This window comes from Cygnus olor, chromosome 1, assembly GCF_009769625.2.
Source record: "Cygnus olor isolate bCygOlo1 chromosome 1, bCygOlo1.pri.v2, whole genome shotgun sequence".
Classification (NCBI taxonomy): domain Eukaryota; kingdom Metazoa; phylum Chordata; class Aves; order Anseriformes; family Anatidae; genus Cygnus; species Cygnus olor.
In genome coordinates this window covers 181,724,261-181,742,257 of record NC_049169.1, presented here as the reverse complement: position 1 = coordinate 181,742,257, position 17,997 = coordinate 181,724,261, and the positions used below count along the sequence as shown (strand labels likewise).

At 47.1% G+C, this 17,997-nt stretch overlaps 1 long non-coding RNA gene across 2 annotated transcripts; it reads right to left on the bottom strand.

The window, feature by feature from the left end:
- Nucleotides 1-4,820: 4,820 nt before the first annotated feature.
- LOC121062880 lies at nt 4,821-17,394 on the bottom strand. 2 transcript variants are annotated; one of them, XR_005815717.1, is made up of 4 exons: nt 16,328-17,394; nt 9,121-9,191; nt 8,050-8,161; nt 4,821-7,762 (listed from the first exon to the last, which is right to left on the bottom strand). It is a non-coding gene; the product is annotated as an uncharacterized LOC121062880 (long non-coding RNA). The 2 variants fall into 2 exon arrangements; XR_005815718.1 differs by lacking the exon at nt 16,328-17,394 and adding an exon at nt 10,660-12,854.
- Between the last annotated feature and the right edge of the window lie 603 nt (nt 17,395-17,997).

Sequence of the window (17,997 nt, the reverse complement as noted above, 5' to 3'; positions counted from 1 at the left end):
TCCATCTCTGAGAAGACAAACAAGCCCAAGGATCACAGAATCACAGAACTGGAGGGGTTGGGAGGGACCTCAAGAGATCACCGGGTCCAACCCCGCTGCCAAAGCAGGTTCCTTAAAGCAGGCTGCCCAGGTAGGCGTCCAGACGGGCCTTGAATATCTCCAGAGAAGGAGACTCCACAACCTCCCTCCATCACCCTCACCATGAAGAAGTTCTTTCGCATGTTGGTGTGGAACTTCCTGTGATCCATTTTTTTGACCATTGCAAGGTCAAAAGGATGAAGATGCCAGGGATCCCAAGGATGATCCCAAGGATGCCAGGGACTCAATGAGGTGATGTATCGGACAGCCAGCTGCTCTCTCCCTGTCCCACCTAAATAAATGCCAAGGCCCCATCAGTATATTTCTTGCTAGTGCCCAGGAGCACTCAGGAACTGTGGTTACTGAGTGTTTAGATAGATACTCAAAGGAGGGCTCAGGAGTCAAAATAAAATGAAGGGACAAAAACAAATATTAAAGAATTCCTTAACATAAGTGGATTTGTTAAAAACTTGAGTCTTACACGGTTTTGTTGCAAAACTGCAATATACATTCAAAATCCAGTGCAGAAAAGCAGGACTGATTATTTTTTCCACATCTGCCAGATGTGTTTTCCTTTCAGTTGATATCTTCCTATTTTTTTTCAGTGAATCCATTTCTTCAAGTTTTTTTTCCCCTCTTTTACTTATACACCTAATCTTACTCTTTGTCAAATCTCTGTGGCGTGCTTGAGAAGTCACTTTGGAAACAAGCAGGGAACATGCTTTTCCCACAAGACTCAACAGCAGTATTCTCTCTGTGCATGAGGCTCACTGCAAATGTAGACAGCATACCTCTCTCACAAAACACAAGAAATGCAGCTCTTGTTACCGAAAGCACTGTGTGAAGGCTTCAGCACAGCTGCCGTCCCCGTTGTTCCTGAACAAGCCTCTTCAGCCACTCGTGATGTCAGGAGGCACTATTCAGACAGATAACGGCAATCTGCATCCCTCTGGATTCTCCTTAACCTCCATAAATAGGCACTTTCTTTGCTGCTTCATCATGTGAACCTAATGAGTTGTGGTTTTGGTGCTTTTTGTTTATTTTTTTAAATATTAGAACCAGGGTTTCTAGTTAAAAACTTTCAGGACTGCAATACAATCAGCAGTCTGACCCTGTCTAGACCCTTCCTCCTCAACGCCACCATTAGCAGTAGGGTACCTATGATGTGAATCAGGTGTACACCTTCTCAAGACCTGAAACCCAGCACAGCAGTAAGTAACCCACTAAAATACGTTTCCCAAACCAGGCAGGTTTCATGCTGCAGCCCCCCAAAAAGCACAGAAGGTTCTCGTCCTCTCCAAGGCTGGGAGATGACTTGGTTCGTCACTAACAATCTCCGTTTGTCACCCTGGAGACTGAACAATAGACACTAATTGCATTTTACCCTTATCTTACAGTGTTGGCTCGTGTATCATTCAGCCCCCTCCAATGCATTGATTTTAACCAGCGCCGATCATCTGCAAGCTTGAAGAGAGGGAGAAAGAGCAAAGAAGGTGACATTCAGTCATCTGGTGGAGGTCTCTGTGAAGGGTGGGAAGGTGGCTCAAGAACAGGCTTACTTGCTGAGATAAGAAAAGAAGAAGGACAAAGAAGCCCCAAAAGATGCCATCATGTTCCTAAAAGACTCTAAAGGTCTGCTAGTTGAGAAGGGAGATCATATCACTTACTGTGAGCACACTGAATTTCTTAGCAGCTGACTGGTTATTGACAGCTGTAGGCTCCAGACAGCAAGTGCCCAATATCTCTGATTTGCCAAAAACCCTCTCATTTTTGTTCATTTTTTTTTTTAACAAATATTCATGAATATATCTTTGTCCTACTGCAGTTTGGTAGCACTGGCGGTCTGCATTAGAATCTTTCCCCTCAATTCTTGTTTCTCCAGACACAGGAGACTACTCTGTGGCCTGACGCAGCCCAGAGGAAAGTCCCTTCGGGAGGAGTTGCCCAGATCACCTCCATCCGTACCTTTCAGCTCGATCCAGCCGCAGGTAAGAAAGGAGACTCAATACTTGCTGGTGCTGTGAAAGCAGCAGCCAAAGTAACTCAGCGGCCAGATGGGTGGCTTGCAAAACATCAGCTGTGGAGCACTGGCACACTGATTTCACAATCCTTAATTCCAAACACCGGTGCTGCAGCATGGGTAGTGGCGACTCCCCCCATGATTGAACCCAGAATTTTCTTACAGTGGTCAGAAAAAAAAAAAAAAAAGAAGGAAAAAAAACCAGCATCTATTTGACAAACTTCTGTGAAGTCGTGCAAATGGGTCTTCAAAAACATCTACGTCAATGGATTCTGCCTTTGATATTTTAAGCAAACTCATGTGCCAATGTCAGATGAAATCAGCACATCTCTTCCTCAGTGGGGTTACTGTCTAGCTGCCAGCCTGCTGCTTGTGCAACAACGTTGGAGCCAGCCACCGAGATGTGCAGCTGAGCAAGGAAGTGGGTAACTGCCATGGAGGTAAATGCAAGGTCAAGACCATGGCTGCAGCAAGTGCAAAGGTAAATGCTAAGCAGAGAAGCGACAAGCATCCAGAAGGGATTTTTCACAAGCATGCTGGCATGCTGTCTCGCACAGCTTGTTACGCTCCCATAGATTTCAAGCAAAAGCAGTCTGTGACAAATATTTTGAGAGCGCTTCGCAGAAATCGAAGCTGCGAGATGTTGAATCTTGCACTGGCAGAGCCAAGCACCAAAAGCATAAAGTGAACTTTTTCCTCTACAGACTGCACCACAGAACAGCTTCCTGATTTGCAGAGGCTTTTTACACATCTTGTCACAGGCAACTCTGCTATGAAAAGAGTTACTTGGAAAACTTGCAGAACATGGGCGTCATATCTTCCTTGAATCGATTAGGGGGGAATGCAAAATTACTGAAAGTCGTGTAAATGACCCATGGAAGCTGCTGAGTGCTCGTGTTGGGCATCGCCTTGTAGCAGACGAAGCGAGCAGCCTGGCAGCTGCTGTGCTCAGCACGGTAGCAGCGCCGCGTTGCTCCCTTGTAGATGATTCACGAGGGCTTGGTGAGGGAAGCAGGCAATTCGCAACAGGAATTTCTTCTAAAACGGCAAGTTTAGTTAGAAACCAAAAGAGCAATCCGGGCTGCTGGAAGCGATTCAGAAGTGTGATTTTCCTTTTGAAAAGACGACTGCTTTTGTTAGCCATATCACTGCAGGCACAGCAAGAACACGGGAGAAAAGCCCTAATTCTCAATATAGCGCATGTGGCTCCCACAGAACCTCTGCTTGGCTTCGTTGGGGGAAGATGGAGCTAATTAACTTGTTATGGCAGTAAAACGGGCCTTTGCTGCCTTCTAACAATATCTCCAGGCAAAGGGGAAAGTACCTGCAATCTTCACAGTCATGAGGTGGAAGAGCAGCTTTCAAGTCGTTTTGGGGCTAGCCAAGGCTTCTGGGGAGCACGCAGCTCCGTCCAGCAGTTCAGCGTTTGGGTAAGATTCACCTGCCATGACTCAGGCATCCAAAACTTGCCAATCACCTTTGGCTCCGTTTGTTGTTGAGGAAGAAAAACAGGCAAAACAAATTCACTTATCCAAATCCAGGAGAGATGAGCGGTCCCCTGGTGGTGCCTGTCTGTTATGACTGAAAGGAACAACCTGGAAGAGCGAGCTCTGGCCTGGACACGAGCTACCTTCAAACCTCTACAGCTGGGTGCAAAAATAGCCCAAACTGTAGACCACTAGAAATACGTGCAACCGTTTCAATAGTTTCAAATTGGTTCAATCTCCAAGGGTAATCCCAATCCTCTCTGTCTACCTAAAATGAGACATCACGGCATGTCAGGGAGCACGTTGGTAAGCTCTGGCTCAAACTTGACAGCCACACGACTGGCAGGACATTGACCAGGAAAGTCCTTCTTCAAAGCAGTATTAAAAATGTTATCTGCCTTCACGGTTGTCAGACAACTGGCATTTCTTTAAAGACTTGTCAAATTCTGGATCCAGTCTACATCACATATCAATTGATACTTTTGAGGCAAATTCTGTGCTTGACAGCAACATGTTGGGTAGCGCCATTGCTTCAGTTCTGGATGGAAAGCCTTCACATATTGGTAAGTTTTGAGATGACTTGCAGGTGTCCAACAGCAATGAAGACGTAGCATTTGCTTTATAGAAAGGTAAATCACATGATTGCAGAGAAGAAGTGGCCCTTCCAGTACCTAGAGTAGGCTTACAAGAAAGGTGGAGAGGGACTTTTTGTCAGGGACAGTAGTGATAAGACAAGGGGTAATGGCTTTAAACCAAAAGAGGGTAGGTTTAGATTGGACATTAGTAAGAAATTCTTCACTCAGAGGGTGGTGAGGCCCTGGCACAGGCTGCCCAGAGAAGCTGTGGATGCCCCATCCCTGGAGGTGTTCAAGGCCAGGTTGGATGGGGCTTCGGGCAACCTGGTCTGGTGGGAGGTGTTCCTGCCCATGGCAGAGGGGTTGAAACAAGGTGATCTTTAAGGTCCTTTCCAACCCAAACCACTCTGTGATTCTATGAAACGAAACCATGCTGTATACAACACTATCTTAACCAGGAAGACCTTCAACTAGAACAACAAACCATCTTCTTTCCTGTGAAATGAATTCACAGCTAAACTTAAAATTGTATGTTTGATCGTACTGTGTAATAACAGTATAGGTGGTATTAATAAAATACACTATTATTTAAAAACACCTGTGTACATTGCTTTGGTAAAAGCTACATTAATTAGTAATCTGGGAATGCCATGTCAGTATTGAAGCCTTAATAGTTACTTAAAAACTGAAGTGTGAACCTGGATTGGACTGGTGTTCCTGGAAAGGGCAGGAAGATTGTAGTAATTTAGTCATCAGTAATAAATTATTAATCTGTGAGTATTGTTCAACCTCTGCTACTAAATTTACTTTGAAATGCCACGTCAGTGCGGTAGACTTAATAGCAACTTAAAAATAAAGGGATTGACCTGAAAATGAGCTGGTGTCTGTGGAAAGGGAGAGAAGATTGATTTTAAAGTGTGATCCCCTTAGGTGGGTTATAGTCAGTGTCACCTGTAGCCTTAGGAGACCAGATTATTCTTGCCTGCAAGAGCTACAGATGCAGCCAGTTGGTGCTACCAACTCTATAGAGTAAGATAGGTTTCTCCCTCTCAGATTACCCACTTTACCTGTAAACCTGTTATTATAATGACGATTTGTCTTCATTAGAAGCTCTGCCATAGGGCTCCCCTTATCGGCCAGCAGAGCAGGCTGATTTCCTATCAGAGGTGGAGACAGGGCAAAGAGCAGCCATGCAACCAGCGGTGGGGAGGAAGGGCAACCAGCCGAGAGGGAACCTCACGCAGCAGCAACTGGAGCCAAAACATCCCGGGAATGCACTGACTGCTGTGAGAGGTTGTTTTTTTGTTGTTGGTTGGTTAGTTCGTTTTTTTTTAGGGTCTTTTCTTGAATACAGGAAGAACTACTTTGAAGCAAAGTGCACAGAAAGGGGATACAGGCTGAGAATTCAGGGAGATGCCAGCAAGAAGCACTAAGAGTGAACTTACAGGAAATGGTGTGAAAGACGGTCTAAAGCATGGAAAGAAATACACACACTAGCAGCGCCTGGCTCTTCAAAGAGCTATTTCATTTAAAAGAAGTAAAAGCTTTTTGCAAGAATCTGTAAACTCAGAAACAGGAGGATGCACAAGCTGCGCAGTCACAAAGGGTACAAGAGCAGGAGAGACTTCAGAAGGCAGCTATGCTTAGTGCCTGAAACATCATCTTGACTATGAATGGGAAACCTCATCGCTAGAAGTGAGCCACTGATTCACAAAGCAACGCAGCACCAAGAGGCAGCAGGAGAGGTTTTGAAGCGCAAACCCCATTGTGCTGAACACAGCATCTCGTGGTCGGCTCAGAGTTAGAGGATTGTTCCAGCAGAGAATATTGATAGACTCAGAAAGGCAGAACACAGCCTTGAACATGCAAACCATGAAACTGCTTGTGGAAATGGAGGAGCAATGCTAGGATCTGATGTCAGGTTTCTCATAGAGAAGATATACATGGGACATGGGCTCGTAGAAGTATGAACAAACAAGTCACAAGGTCTCTAAAACAGCAGTCCAGGTCCACGATGAATATCCTCTGCCAGTCCACCCCTCTAACTGAGTAACACCTGAGGGTAAAAACAGGGAATTCATACAAACACTATGAAAAATGAAGCAGAAAATGTTCTGTGACACCACATGAGCTGAAATTTTGGCACACTCAGAACCATGTGCATGCTTGCAAGGATAAACCATAGGCTCACAAAAGCATTGGGTGCTTGTGGAGGTGCTCGCAAAGGTGCTCTTGATTCCTTTCAGGTGATTATTAAATCCAAGCAGGCCTACGTGGCCCTTCCACATTTACAGAAGACCCTTTGCCACATTAAAAGAGTCTGGCTTGAAACAGCCCTAGCTCACATCAGCCTGCTAGCCCAGCCCTGATACAGTGACAAATACAGGTTCTTCTCCCTACACTAGTTTCTTCCTCCTCAAATATTTTCTCATCCACTGTTCCAAAAAATAATGCACTTAACAGTTCGGGTCATCGCCTCCTTCACCACCACCAGCACCATTGGCTAGGAGAGCTTCTGGTGACTTTTGGCCAGAGCCATTGGGACAATGCTGCAGCACCGGGGGTCAGCAGAGGAGTGGGGCAAACCCACCCGCAGCAGAGCAAGCCTCCCACATTGATGCTCACAGTGATGAAGAGCAGCTTGTGCATTATATCACGCCTATCTCCTTCCTGTCACTGAGAAGCAACTGCATCACGAAGCACCACTTTGCAGCAGCATCCTTCAGGGAGACGTGTTGCACTGGATCCAGGTCACTTCTGGCCTTTGAGGGACGCCTGCTCTGTACTGGGATATGGGAGCATCCAAACGCAGGCGCTGGCAGCTCTTCCCAGCAGTGCCTTTTCCAGCGGCTGCGAAACACGGCTGAGATGCTGCTGCTCGCTGTGCTCCAGACATGGTTTATTGTGACACAGCAGCCGGAAAAGATGGGCTACCGGGCAATGGGACAACCAAGAGGACAGATGAATCCTGGGGAACACAGGTTTCCTGGCATCAAGCATCCTTGTCCTGCACTGAGGAGAGCTGCGCAAAGCTTTCTGACTACATGGATGGGCTGAGAACTTCCCCTCTAAGCAGAAAAGAAACATGTAAAGGGAGGAAGCATCCTAAAACAAGCTTGTATACACCAGTGAGCAGTAACACTGTGGTGCCCAGGCTTGTGCACAGGTGTCTACGCTCACATCTCCTGCCTCCCTCCACTCACATCCAGCCCCCAGGGGGGATGTTCTCCTCCATCTCCCATGCACATCCCGCCTCCTCTGTCAGCTTTTTCTGGCTCCCAAGATGATGGATATTAAGGGTTACACTTTATGGAGGCTTCCTCAGATGCTGTCAGACACGAACAGGGCATTCATGGCCCTCTGCTCCCATTCAGCTCTGTCTGACAGTGGGATTTTGGCACCTTGTCACTCCCCTCTGCAGCCCCATGGAAGCGTGCTCTGTCCTGCCCTGGGAAACATCCTCTGGGGTTTGGTTCCTTGCATTCTCCCAGCAAAGAGAAAGTGGCCTCTGGAAACCATGTGTGTCAGTGCCAGGGTATTATGGCCCTTGTACTCGCCGTGAAGTAAACATTGAGGTGGAAGAGCAAGTAAATCATCACGGACTGGAGAGAAGAATAATCCTTTGTGAGCATTTCCACAAGAGGTTATTGAAACATCAAGCAGACACCATCAGAGCGATTCAATAAGCTTCAAAATACTCCTGGGAAGTATCCAAGAAAAGTTAAATATACACTGGGTCGCTTTATATTCGCATCTTGGGTGGGAAGGAGCAGCTACTTGGCCGTGCACAGCAATAATAACACCAGCAGTTAGGCACAGGAAGTCAAGAAGAATACCACAGACATTTTAAATGTGAACAGACAAGTTAGCCACTCTGAAAGCATCTTACCTGAGTTGGGGTGTTACTGGTGCATGGGGGACAACGTCGCCCTACGGTATAGCAGGCTACGTCCCTTCTTTCTCTGGAGACAAATGTCCCACATCCTCCTGAGAAGCTTCCCCTGGGAAGGAAAAGACATTCGCTGGGACATCGGCTCAAGGGAAAGCCTCCAAACACACGGGGTGAGGGGCAGGAACCAAGAACTGCAGTGTAATTTTAATGCGATTATCAATTCGTTAATGCAACTGCAGGAGAGATTTCAGACCTTTAATCAGGTAGATCAATCGCGATTAGTAACGATTTGTTGCAGTGGTTTGCGGTGTATTTTCTTATAATTCGGTTTAAATATAAATCTGCCTTGACAGTTACTGGATAAAGCAGATAGCCTGTAAGAATTGTTCCTACGGGAGCAAAAATCTGGATATCGTAACATTAATTTCCATCGTAAGATGATTTTTAAATAAATCAAAACAATTGTTCTCACTCAGGTCCTTGCACTGAAGTGGTATCTGCTTCTTGCCCAGCCACTGAAAAACCCTAGTCCCATTTTTTAAAACAGCCTACTGGGACAATAAAATTGCTACACAAGCTTTAAAGGAGCGAGTGGCGACCAGCTTGTCATAACGCGACACTCATAACACCTTCAGGGAGCAGAACAAACGGTTAAAAGGAAAGTTAGCTGACTCATTCCGTGAGTAGCTGGTGTCAGTCGTAGCAGCTTGGAAGTTAACAGATAAAAATGTTATCACGGGCAGCAGTAATATAGCCCTAACGACGACACAGGCTTGTGTGTGTAAAAGAAACCCAATTAACTGCCTTAAATACGTGTGCAATTTGTATTTGGTAGTGATATTCCAGCAGTGTACTGGAGGCCAATTGACAGCTTCTTTAGAAGCAGCCTTGCGTTTCCATGCCTTCCGCAGGAGAATAATTTTATTTGAAGATATACAGAGACTTCAAAGCGCTGCTCCCTTCTGGTAAGTAGGCCAAATTTTGTATTCAGTCACACTGGTGGTATAAATCGAGTTTACAGTAACTCCATTGACTTCATCAGCATAATTAACCGCTGGAACAACTTACCAGCGATGCCGTACACTCTCCATCGTTGGAAATTATTAAGTCCCAAATGTCTGGCTTGCTTGTTTGTTTTTCTGGAGGAAAAAAAAATAATAAAAAACTATGTTCTAGTTGAAACTAATAAGCCAACTGGCTTGTGCTGCACATGATATCAGACGAGTGGGTTGTGTTGGCACACTTTGACTTCACAAGTCATGAGTAAAAGGTCTTGGTCGGCGCAGGAGCTCTGCGGTGGCACGGCATGGTGTGGACAGCCTTACCCCCAGCAAAAGCACCTTCCCACAGCATCGCTAAATCCATTCAGGACCGTGTTAGCAGAGGGTGAAGCAGATCCGTCCCGTAGACAAGCCCTTGGCAGGGACCTTTGAACCAACCTGAGTTAGTCTGAGATGGCCTGGACTCAAAGCATTAGCTCTGCTCCTGCTAAAAGCCAAAACATGCAACCTGATACTCACAGTTCATTTGTCACAATCAGAAGGAAAAAAAAAAAAAAAAAAAAAGTTGTTTGAGTGTCTTCCTGCAAGTTTCTAGGCAATTATTCACATACGTCACATGAATTATCAGATACCATGGGCTATTTGTTGATTTGTTATATTTGGCTTCTGTGCAGTAAAAATCATATGTCACCATTTGTGGGGGTGAGTACGTCTCTCAAATGGTTCAGGAAGGTGTAATGTCTTTCCACAGGCCAATTAAAATACGCAACTGCTGCAAAGACTGTCTGAAGGGAGCCACAGAAACTATTCAAATTAGCAGCTGCTCTATATGGCCCAGCTGCGAGAATCGGAGTAAGGAAAGGCATGTTAAGAGCAACATTTAATTTTTATCAGAGTCATTTAGTCCTGGGCAGCGTCACCCTGCCGGAGCAGGCTATGCATGTTACATCCCACACCAGTTACACCAGACCCCAGCAAATTATGAGGGTTGTGCTCATAATAGGATAGGTTTGGAGCCAAAAGACCAAGCTAAAAGCTTGTTGCAGGCTCCCAAAACCCTGAGCTTCTCTTCTTTAAGGAGAAAACTTGCTGTGGAATTTTAATTTCTTCCCATGTTTCACATTAGATGCCTGATTTTGCCTCCTCTTCCAGCAGTAACAACCCCTCCAGTCTTGGGTACATGGTGTTGGCACAAAAAGGGAAACAAGCAGAGCCAGGCAGAACTGCAGCCCACACACAAGTCAGGTTGGTCCCATGAGGAGCCCGGTGCTCTTACAGTACCTGCAGCCTTCCCACACACCATGGGCAGAAGCCATGGTGACAGCCCCACAGCTGCATCCAGATCTGCCTCCATAGGTCACCTTCTCCACCACCAGCCCCATAGCTGTGTGCGGACCTGCTGCCCTAGGTCACCTTCTCCACAACCAACATCTCCTGCCGAGGTGTGGGTCTTGGGGTAAGGCTGTTTGCCCCGAGGCATTTGCCCTGCTCCAAGCACATAGCCCTGGAGCTTCTGTCACCGACAAATTAATAATTTTAGTTGTTGGGGCTTTGTTGTTGTTGCTGTTGGTTTTTTAAGATTTGGCAAGGATTAATCCAATCTCACCTCCATCTCTGTCCTGCTCTCCCCTTCCCTGTCTTTTTAACAGCCACATTCAGTTCTCATTCAGCTCAGGTGTGGAGGAAATCTCAGTGCCTGATAAAATGAGAATGGTAGAATTATGGAGAGAAAAAAAAAAAAAGCAGGACTTCCCCTTCTATGTATTTATTTTTTAAACAACTTCATGCCATTTTTTTCCCAAAGCAGTGGTTCAAGTGGCCTTCTCCGGCCACTGAACTAAATGTTATAAGTAGCACCCAGCAGCACCCGTGACAACCACCACAGATGGGACTGATTTTTCTCTGGGTTGCCTTCTTGGTTTGCCCTGTATGACTGAATAACCAAGTCTTCTCCAAGTAGGGGAGCCACACTGCAGACTGCTGCTCGTGTGCCAATTTCAGGTTTTAGTGGATCCCAGTGTGGTCATCAGCAGGGACCTCCCATGCCACGAGCTTCTCCTTTCTTCCTTTCCACATCCTCCTTTCTCCTCCTCCTCCCAGCTACAAGGCAGTGGAAAGTAAATGCTGCTTCTCTTTCCCATCACGGCCAGGAGAGGAGGGGAGCGGGTTTTCCCTTCCCCATTTCCACGTGGTGGTGAGAGTTGATTAACAGGGCTTTCCCCAGGGAAGAGGGAAGAGCAAGTGGGAAAGTACTGGTGCTCACCCCACTGCTGCTGCTGCTGAGTCTCGAGGCACGGGGCTGGATCCTGGTGCAGAGCACAGACATTCATGTGGCCCCCTGACCAAGCACTGCTCCAGCTTTGGTACCTACAGAGCAGTACCTGGGACTGTCCCACCGTTCCCATCCCCAAAACGTGGACTCATGTGCCCTCAGATAGCCTCCAAAACTGCAGCTGCATCAACTGTAGCTGGAAGAGTCTTCAGGTGACCACCGATCCATCTCCAAGTTGGCCATCCTTTCCTCACCTGTCATTTCTTTGGTGTCAAACTCCTCTATTGCCATGACTGCTGCCACCACAGCCTGCTGAGACAAGAGGCACACTGCAGGGCCAAGCATGGGGAATGGAAATGTTCAGCATGGAGAGAAGCTGCAAGCCAGAGCATCCTAGGGATGGAGTTTTGGCTTGCTCCCATCACCAAAATAGCACCTGAATGAGTCCCAGAGGTGGTCCAGGGAGGGATGCAGACCCCATGCTGGCTCACAGCATGGTTTAAGTATTCAAGGGCTGGTGATGGCACTGGTGAAAGCTGTCTGCTTGCCCCATGTGCATCTAATTAACTGCCCATTTGGGGGAAGCCTTGCAGAAGGAGAAGCAAAAAGGAACAAGCCATTGCCAACAGCTGGGGCGAATCAAAACGAGCCTCACACAGCCTGTTTCAGACTCCAAGTGATGCTACTGCTGAGAGAAACCCAATTTCCTTTTTAAAATCTTCTGAAAAGACAGGGCTGGGACTCAAGGATCTGCATCCGCACACCCAAACCCACCCAATGGTACCCAGTGCCAGACCCAAACATGTCCCTTTAACAGGTCACTGACTTTTTAATGAAAACTTTTCAAGGGTTCAAGGCTCAGGGCTTTGCGTTTGTCCAGGATTTCAGCTCACATTGTCCCCACTCCCTATCTCACCACCGGTTTTCAATGCAGAAAATGAACAACTGCGCAGCCCAGCCCAGGCAGAGGCTTCAGAAAGCCTGCTGTCTGCAGCCCAACATTTTGTGATGGCAAAACGTTGGGGCTGGGTATTTTAGCTACAGTTTTAGTCAGTCCTATTATCATTGCACTGCAGAAAAACTGCCTCGAGCGGCAGTTACACCAAAACCAAACCCCTGCGTTACACGGTATGCATGTACCAGAGGATCGACACTGTGTGGAGCGGGCTCACCCCCTCCAACACTCCTCCTTGTTGCATGCACAGCCACGAGATGCCCCAGACAAGTCAGCCACTGCAGACACCACAGGTCTCCTGTAAAGACATTTCCTCTGGCCATGGTGAGCTTCATGTGAGGCAAGACACGAGCAAAGTCTCCTTCCTTCAGCAGGAGCCCAGCAGCAGGGGTGACTCATGTCTGAAATCCCCAGCGTGGGCGTTGATCGTTTTTCACACTGGGATTGATGTCGGGACCAACAATGGCAATGACAAAGCTCCTGTACAAGTCAACCAACAGAGTCAGGCCTCAGATGCCACCTCCATGACTTCTCTAAGTGAGCAGTAGGACTCAGTAGAGTTGAACCCTGTAGGAACAGAGAAGGCACTCCAGGCACCTGGAAAGACCACTGAGCTATTCTTGTACACAAGGTCTTCAAAAATTACTAGATAAGGAAAGTAGCCTGGCTTCGTTTGTTAACAACTTTCACACTTGCAAATGTTCCTCAAATTAGGTTCTTTCCTCTAAATAGGGTGAGGACATGAGCTGATCAACCTCCAAAGTAGAATCCAAAGCTTGCAAATCACTTCTAAGACATCTGCAGGAGTCTCTCACTAAGAAGTAGGAGATGATTTGAAACCAGGAGATGGGGAGGTGGACTTTGGGTGGGACCACTGCCTCCTGAAGCATGACAGGAGACCTCTCGTACCTCTGCTGCATCCCAGTGGGATGCGGGGCAGCCCAGCCACCCACACCAATGCTCTAGCTTATGCCTTGGGTGGCTTTGGGCAGCCTTTATCCCTCTGGTTAGTAAATCACACAGCTTGTGACAATAGCAGAACCAATTCCATCATGCACCTGGCAGCCGCTTTGGCTTTCAGAGCCATAGGAAACCCTAACTTACACCCTCACAAGGCAGATCCTGGCACAGTATCCGGGTCTGGATAGTGCTGCTGGGCATCAATGCCAATCTGATTTAGCACTGCCACACTCCGGCCTGCGTATCATGTGACTGTCCTAAAACAACCCCATAAAAATTTGCAATATCAAGTTCCACACAGGAGGAAAAAAAAAATTAACATCCAATAATTTAATCAGAACAATGTTTCATTTACTTTTTGAATAAAAACCATCTACTGATCACATTGAAACCAATGCTGCTATGATGTTCATTTACAGCTTAAAATTGGGATAAACTAGAAGTATTTGTTCCTTCTATTTTTCTCCTTTTTGTCTGATCACTTGTGAGAAACGTGCATGACCAGATTTATAGAAACAATTTTGTGTTCCCTGATATCTTGTGGGTATCATATCTAATGTACACAGAGTGGAATAACCCTGGTCCAAGAGACTCGGAGGTTTTTATGGCCAGCTTTTGGTATGTGCCTACAGCTCCGTTTTTCTCCCTGGAGAGCACCCAGCAAACATTCCCTCTCCAGGAAGGCTTAGAGTGAGTTCACAGTAAAATCTTCATATATGCAAAACAGTAATTTGCCTGAGCAGTCCTTGATTTCGGGGGCTAATCACCAACCTGAGGAGCAAGCTCACAGCTTTGCCCTGAAATCAGGGCAGCTGTTTTGTTTGCACCTTTTCCCTTATACAGTGAGCGGAGTATCAAGATTCATCTTATTAAAAATCGGCTCCAAAGATAAGATTACCTTAGTGGTGGGAACCACTGGGCTTTGCAGAGCATCACCCATCCTAGGAGCACATCTTGGTTGATCTCCCCAAAATCCCACCGGGTGAACTTGTATATAATGTGTAGAGGGGAGGGGAAATTTGCACCCCCATCTCTAGCTGAGCTGCTCCATACAAATGCTGGGGAGCAGAGAGGCAAATTTTGGTGGGCTAACACTTCACTGGCTATCGGAGCTGGACCCTGTGAGGAATACAGGGCACCGCTGTTACCACAGGTTTTCCACCCCAGCTGCAAGGCCGGCCTGGGAACGGCGCTGCTCTCCCTCCCCCTGCCTCCCCACTTCCCCAGCGAAATCCGAAAGGCGGCTATTTCTGCCACCGCTGACAAATACTGTCACCTCTCGCTGCCTCCCCTCCCTCGTGGGTGACAGGGTGCAGCGCCGGGGACCGTAAATGAATCATCGCCGCCCGGCCGCTGCTGCTGCTTTTGGGACTGGGGGCGGGCGGCAGCAGGGCCGCCCACAGCCGAGCAGTTGGGTTTGAGCGGCCCTAAGGCTGCAAGGGATGTGAGGAAGGACAGGGCCTGGTTCCCTGGCAGTGTCCCACCTCGTCCCTGTCATCATAAGGGGGCTTTATGTACATAAGGAAACCAAGCGGGTGTTTGGCTACCACACAGTTAAGCTTCCCCAAACAAGTGCCTTGACCCGATTGCCCTCAGAGCCTTCCCTCTACCCAGGCTGGCCCTGCCGCATTTTGTTCAGGCTTCCAACTTTACTTCAGGCACAAAATAGAGCACTTTATCGCTCAAGTGACACCTACGAGACTCCTCCCCCGCTCAGATTGCCCGATGCAGTCTGGGCACCTTTGATTTTACCAAAGTTTTACCCTTTTTTGCAGAGCCCTGCTCTCATTTCGGGGTGTCACGCACACCTCTCCCGGTACGCCAGCGCACACCGCCTCGCTCCTCCACGGGCAATGCATTCCCGAGCACAATCAAGCCGATTGTGCTGCTCTAAAACAAGTTTTGGCTTCAGTCTGCCGGGGGAACAGCACAAGGATTTGCTATCTAATCCAATAAATCTACACTGACATCTTGTGGAGATCACAAGACCAGAATGCCTGTAGCCACTGAGAACTGTGGTGAGATTTACAGCCTTGTCACGTCCTGCTGGACACAGCGGGCTCTGAGGGACCTGTGTCCCTCACACCCCTGTGCTGGGCACCCTGGTCTCACCTCACGGCCTTCCCAGAGGACCTTCAGGCCTGGAGGACGTCCATCTGCAGGCCCTTCAACCTCAGAAGTCATCGCGCTCTGTCCACAAACAGTCAGGAAGAAGAGTTAAGCCAACTAAACTCACAATCCCAGCTAAAATGAAGCTATTTACTTTTAAATCATTACTGATAGCAATGGTGTGGCCCCTCTTTCATAAATGCCATGATGCTTCAGGCTTCACATCAAAGCACGAGCTCCCGAGGAGGAGCTATTTTCATGCTGGAATTTTATTATCTCTGTAAGCACTGGAAGAAAATGGACCTGAGTAGCACTCCAGGACTCCTTTAACACTCCCATTCGTCAAAAAAAATATGGTTTAAGCAATTAAAATATACTGCATGCAGTTTGGGAACATGTTCAAGATTTTCCTCCATACTCACCCCATTCATTTTAGCTCCTCTGCCAGGGTCAGAAGGGTTAAATTAAGTCACCTTCATTATAAGAAACCAGTTATAAGAAATTAATTGTTACTTCCAGTGCTCAGGGAATTGTTCATCCTTGTAGCCAAGGAGCATGAAGCAGCATCAGTGCTGCGGTATGACTGGTTGGTAGGGGTTAACACCAGACTAAGACTTCCAACCAAGCATCATTCCTCCAGCTTCCTCCTAACACCACACTGGGGAATAATTGTTTATGCTCACTCTGTAAGTGGTTTAAAAAAAAAAGAAAAAAGAAAAGAAACTGCTTCACATCTGGTTTCTAACAAACCATTCATATCGAATAGGCTTGAAAAGACAGAGGGTGCCAACAAGGGTTGGGTTGGTATATGAGCAAAGTGGGTGGCATCTACACCCCCCTGGCACCCCTTGTGTTAACACAGCATTCAGCCCTTCGTGGGTCTTTCATCCTTTCCCTTTGGGCAAAGGACCAGCCCTGAGAAGCCTGTTTTTTCCCAGCCCAACTTCTCACAGGTGAAGTGGCCAGGCTCACACGTACCGTAAGCAGATGGATGTCTCCAGGAGCACGAGCGCCTGGCAGAGCGAGGGTGCTGAGAGCAAGGGGTGCCTCACGTGTGACAACACACGTTTGTGCCCTGAAGACAGCACTGCGCCGCTGCAACCCGGTCTGAGGCTCTGAACAAAGCAAGGCTTGTCAGGAGAAGGAGTGCCTGATATTCCTGGGAAAACGAAGCAAACAAACCAAAAACCGCCACGGAGTATCTACTTGGTACGCTACCCCAAAACCAGAGCAGCAAACTTCATCCACCTGAATACGAGCTAAAAAAACAGCTAACCCTAAGTTGCAACCATGTGCTTTGAGTTTAAGCTCATTACAATAATCAATTAGGCCACTGAGGGGGCAGGATCAGCACTTGGAAAGTAGAGATAAAGTTGAATGGCAAAAACAGGGTGGTAATACATCCTATGCCTTGAACCGCTTCATTACACCTTCAGTCCATGGTTTGGTTTTTGATTTGTTTTCTTCCGGTATCTACACTGAAATAGAGAAGGGAACGACCACACAACCCAGAATAATTACACCACCCTGCCACCACACCTCATTTTCTGGCCAAAGGCAAGCTCACCAGACCCAATGTCTGTGTGGGTTTGGTTTGAGGATGAGAACAGGCGCAGAGGGGAACAAGCTGTCATGTTTCCAATACACACAATTTTCATGATCCACTCTACTCAGCCAGGCACTGCATCTCTGCTAGCACCTGAGATCCTTAGCTTGCCTCTGGTCACAACTCTACCGACACCAAACCATAATGGCCAGCATCTGCATTTCATCTGAAATGGGCAGACACCCTCTGAAACTGCACTAGAAAACCCCACTACACCATTGTACCTCTGGTACAACTTTGTCGTGGCTCAGCCAGTCCTACTCAACCAGAGGCTCTCCTTGTACTACGTTCCCATTGCAGCTATAGCTCTGTATGGTGTATCACAGAGGTATGGCATTAGCAGTGCATTAACAAGACCTCAGCTTCACGCAGTAAGAAGGAAGTCTGACTGCAGTACGTAACAAATGCTGTTTTGTGTTGGACAGATCCTAATGCTGAATCCATTTAAGTTACACGTAACACCGCCTAGCCACTCAAAGGAGGAAAAAAACAGCCATCGTAAGAAATCCCCAAATGACTACTACACTGAGGGAATCCACGGCTCCAGCACCAGCTTTATTCTGAACACACCAGCAGCCAGCTTTTCTCCTTTGGGCTGTGAAAGAAAAATGGTAACTTTTATGGGGCTTCTAAGTGACAAATCTGTAAGCAATGCTTTAGAATTCCTACAAACCTACCACTTCGAGACTGTCAAGTAGTGCATACCTTCCCCTCCCCCCCCGCAAAAAGAAGAAAAATAAATAAATAAATAAAAGCACTGCCACTTGGGCTCTGCTAACATGCTTTGAACAGCCCCAATAAGCATACGTACATCCGTACAGCTAGGTCTGATTATTCAAATCCTGTTGCCTAGTATTAACTCCCAAATCTATATTTAAGCACCTAAGTAGGAATTACTACAGCTTTCCAAAGATCCTAAGCACCAAGAGCTCTTGTTAAGAGCTTGTCGAAGTAGTGACCTTCTAACGAATCAGTTTAAACAACAACATTCACCTTGCTCCCAGTGCTGCAAAATTCAGTACTTTCATACACAACTAAAGCT